Below are 5,294 nucleotides of genomic sequence, written 5' to 3' on the forward strand. Positions count from 1 at the left end.
CCTTCGGATAACCAGCCTACTGTCAAATCATTCAACAAATTTCTGACAGGCAAGGTCAGCACGCTGGAAGCCGTGGAGAATATGGCTGCAACTTCGATTGGCTCATCTTCTACTAAGGACAGCAGTTGCTTCCAAAAGGGTAAGAGGAGTGGTGAGACGACTCACACTCACATTGCTGCAATCAGGCAATCAGGCAAGCAGGAAAGCTGCTCGAACTCGGATACTACTGGATTAAGGGGCTCAGGCATCCTTCATATCAGAGTCACTTGTCCAGGGATTGAGACTAACTAGAGAACACGCTATCATCTCGGTGCTCAATGTAGGCAATCTAAAAACGAGACTAACCAGAGGACTGGTCCAAATAAAGGTTTGCTCTTGAATCAATCCTCAAACTACTTTTATGGTAACAGCAATTATTTTATTTGAATTAAATTCATATGTACCTACTTATGGTATCCATAAAGGGGACTGGGAACATATAAAGGGTTTAGAATTGGCAGACCCCTTTTTGCAAACAGGTGGAATTACGGAAATGATTCTAGGGGCAGAGGTCTACTCCTATGTTATTAAAGAGGGACTAAGAGAAGGTAGTTTAGAAACTCCAACCGCTCAACAAACTTCGTTAGGCTGGATTCTATCAGGGCTTTTATCAGGGGAGTTTTCTTCTTCTAGGCATTCTCTTGTCGGATTACAAAGTACGGTCGATTATGAACTACTGAACTAACTACGAAGATATTTAGTCCAGGAGGACGTGCCTTCGACCATTTCGGAATATAGTTTAGCTGAAGAGGAGTGTGAGCAGCTTTTTTCCTCCACTCATCAGCGTAGTTACGATGGACGCTACATCGTGCGACTACCTCTCAAGGATTCCTTACGATTTCAGATCAATTAATTATCGGAGATGAGTCAGATCATCGTCAAAGCCAAGATCTTCATGCAAACCCTGTGGGCTCTCTAGGTAGGTTGGTATGATATACTTCCAGCTGAATACGGCGCCAATTGGACAACGTTCAGAAAGCAGTTGTCGGATCTTTCCACTCTAAACATCCCACATTGGTTAGGTTCTACATCTTCTTCTTACCGGGAACTTCACGGATTCGAAAATGCTTTAGAAAAGGCAATAGGAGCCGTTGTGTACCTTCTTGTCACACCACCTTCGAACTTAACTCGTGTGACACTCGTCACAGCTAAAATGAAAGTGGCGCGGTTAAAGGAGACCTCAATTCCTAGACTCGAATTGTGTAACGCTGTTTTACTAGTAAGGTTGATATCACATGTACGACCGGTTTTGAGTCTCTCTGGCTCAACCCTGATACATCTTTGGTCCGATTCAGAAAATACTTTGGATTGGATTCAAGGTTATCCTCTACAATGGAGGATCTATATTATTAATAGGGTAGCCGAGATTCAGCACACTCTACCGGAGGCAGCCTGGCACCATGTTCCTGGAGTAGATAATCCTGCGGATTGCGCATCGAGAGGCACCACACCCGCTACACTGAAGCATCATTTACTTTGATGGCAAGGACTTGTTTGGTTGACTAAACCCGACATTTTTTGGCCAAAGTCTACTGGAACCATTGACCCTTCTGTTAACAGAGAAGAACGGATCATCGTACATTCTGCTATAGTTGCTCAAAAACCACCTTGGCCATGGTTCATGGTTCATGTTACAGGGCGGTCCTCAACTAACATTGTCTTACTTAAGGAGGAGACATTGGATTCTCTATGGACGTACGGTTGTGAAGCGTGTATTGTCTCGATGTGTAATCTGCGCGAGTCATCGAGAAACCATTATATTTAGGTTATGAGTCCTCTAGCATCTTTCAGAGTCACCCCACTAGTTCGGCCATTTGCAGCGGCTGGACTGGATTACGCAGGTCCTATTTGGATACGCACGACCAAGGGAAGAGGTCACAAAGCATACAAGGGATATATTGCTGTCATTGTTTGCTGTGCTACGCGAGCCGTACATTTATAGGTTGTTTCGGATTATACTTCTGAGGGTTTCATCGCCGCCTACAAGAGGTTTTCAGCACGGCGAGGCATCAGTCATACTCTTTACAGTGACAATGGGACAAACTTCGTGAGAGCTGACCGACAGTTACGCGAACTATTTTCTGAAGCTTCAGCTGAGTCGGATAAGATTGCTCATTATATCTCTGACAACCAAACAACATGGAAATTTAACCCTCTTTGAAGGACGATCCCAGCGATTTAGTAGTGCTGACTCATGGATACTTTCTTATCGGCTCGCCGATTTACACTTTACCAGAGCCTTCAATATTGGATGCAAAGTTGTCACCTAGAGAGGGTTTCCAGCTCGTGACACAAATACTACTAAGTGGCATCATATTGCATTTCTCCTATATTATATTTATCATGTTGACCAATTCTGTACTTTTATTTCCCTTCACGTTTTTTATTGAAGCAGTTTCTTGCTTTCTTTAAAGTCATTTTGTATTTTCTTTTCTTCTTTTGCTCTAATTTTATCCTTACTTTCCTTAATTAATCGTTTGAGTATTCTCTGTTTGTTTCTGTAATCCTTCATACGTTTATTTCTTTTCTCATGGCTAAGACCTGCAATGTTCAACGTTCTCCTGTACGCTTCTTTTTTAGCATATTGGGCAGACTGAATTTCATCATTCCACCAAGCATCGCCAGATATTCCTCCTACAAACGCGGTACCACACACTTGGATCGCATACCTACCAATGATATTCCGGAATATTGTCCATACGCCCTCTATATCTTTGTTGTTTATGAGAGCCTCCCAGATTACCTTATCTATGCTTTAAATCATCTTATTTTGGAAATATATTTGCACTTTTGGTTTCTGTAGGTTCTCAATTTTTATCCGCGTTTGTTTTGTTTACTTTGCTCTCTTTTTTCTCCATCCCCGACCTAAGTTAATTTTGGAGATCAGAAGGTAATCATCAGTGTTGCGTTCAGAACCCCTCATGACCCTTGTATCCTTGACTAACTCTCTCAGCCTTTCATCTAAAACAACAAAGTCAATTATACTGTGGCTATTCCTTTTAGAAAGGGTGTACATGTGGATCATTCAAGCCCAAACAAAGAATTTGTAATAAACAGACGTCTGTCTAGGCATAGATCAAGTAATTTATCTCCGTTATAGTTTGTTCTTGGGACAACAAAATTACCTAGTACTCTTTCTGCATTCTGATTTTGGATGCCCACCCATCCGTTCACGTCTCCTAGCAGAATTATTCCTTCCCCACGTTCGCAAATATTTATCGTGTCATTTAAAGTGTTCCTGAGGTGTCCCTTGAGCTTTTGTGGGCGATTTCCGGCAATTATCGATTCGTCGTTTGATGAGGGTATTCTTCCTTCTGTCTCAGCCATTCCCGAGGTGGCCGAAACTGAAGATGGTTTGAAGAGTCTGTTAGCAGCTTGTACAACTGCAATCCTATTTGCTGTCTTTCTTAAGGGCCCCTGCCTCGATGGTCCTGCAACTCTTTCCTGGTTTGTACCTTCAGCAACTGTACGAATATCCATGTCATGCGCGCCTTTCTCTGTTCTTCTCTCCTCTGTAGTCGTGGCGAGATCGGGGACAGCTTCCGGTACCATTTTTCGTCTTCGCCCTTTGGTCTTTTTCGGCAGGGAATCCATTTTGATTCCCCAATCTTAGATGCTGAACACGAAATACTTTTCGGATAGGATAGGGTAACACACAGTTTTCACTAGCACTTTCTTTCCACTCACACCACTTTCCGGAATACTAGTCTCGGGTTTCGGCACCAATTTGTTCGACATTCGAGTGGCAGAGTCTCAGGGTTAATTCTTTAAAATGACAATCCTTATTTTCAGCACTCACAATGTTTATTGCATTCCAGTTTGACCAATTAAACACTCATGGTCGAAGTGATTTAACAGCAAGTTTTAATAATATCGATTGTGTTTTAAACAATTAAATTATTAACAGGATCTCGATAGCCTCTCTTACCAAAGTGCGGTGTGTGCAGATAGACCAAGTATCGCCGAGCGAGCCTCTAGCTGGGTCACTCGTCCCTTTCTTGACTTCCCCCACCAAGCTCTCCTACTTTTCTTTTCTTTGTTCGACTTGAACTGGGGCCTCGAAAAAGGAAATCTTGGCATGAAAAATTCTGTCGTACCTGTTTAAGGTCAGGATCTGAATGCAGCTGAAAGGTACAAAAACAAACAAGGAGAAAGTGAAACAGAATGCTGAATTATCAAAAATTTACAAAAAATTAATTAATTTCAGATAGTGTTTTATCTCACAGTCGACTATTTGCAAGCGAATGCCTTTCGTCCCCGTTTGGTCGTCCTTGGTTGTCGCCAAGTAATTTGTTTAAATCTCTCAACCACTTTCGAGGATAAGTGTCTTTATTTTACCATCCGACCACCTTTGGAACTTTCTCAAGGTGTATTAAAATTAACTCTTAACAAATTAACATTTCCATTTCGGGATATCATTTTTCACTTCTCTTCTTAACAAATCTGAAAGGCCAAAGAAGACAAAGCGGATTAAATACGGACATGAACTTCATTTGAATTACTCGCCTACCCATGCATTTGAAACTTAGGTCGTTCATTTATCCCGATTACGTCATGGATTATCTTCGTTGCTTCCGAGTTACTCTTTATGCTCGATAAATAATCATCTATATAACTATTTACCCCGATACTTTTGGATGATTTAAGTGAGATTCAACGAACCGTTCCGCATTTATATTTTTTATGTAAATCGCATTGATTGGTGACGATTTCGCACCGAAAATAAAATTTTTCATCTCGTATTAGGCTCTCTAACTCTGCCTTGCTCACGCCATAAAAATCTTTGCGCGCCGCGATCTGATAACCTTACTCGGATGCGTGAAAGCATGTATTTTATATAAGATATAAAGGCCACAGCGTATTATCAAAAACGTATAATAATTCCTGGAAAAGCTATTAAATATCTGGTCCCGAATCTAGTTGATTATTTAAACTTATTCATTCGTTTTCAGCCACGGTATCGAATACAAAACGTATTTTATCTGGCTTATTTATATTGTGGACGCCGAAATGTGGTGAATACCAAATTCTCGGTCTTTTATCGTCTATCATTTTTTTTATTTAAATAACTATTCACTTTAGTTACGAATTTTTTATTCCAGAGTACGCCAGTTTCCCAAAACCCATCTGAATAACGCCTCATTTTTTTTTAAATCTCCAACGCGTAATCGCGTTCATTTTTCTTATTTGTTTTCAATTTTTCTCCTACGTTCTCTAATTCAAAGTAATATTTCAATTATTCATCTAATCTTAAT

The sequence above is a fragment of the Belonocnema kinseyi genome, chromosome 1, assembly GCF_010883055.1.
Source record: "Belonocnema kinseyi isolate 2016_QV_RU_SX_M_011 chromosome 1, B_treatae_v1, whole genome shotgun sequence".
Classification (NCBI taxonomy): domain Eukaryota; kingdom Metazoa; phylum Arthropoda; class Insecta; order Hymenoptera; family Cynipidae; genus Belonocnema; species Belonocnema kinseyi.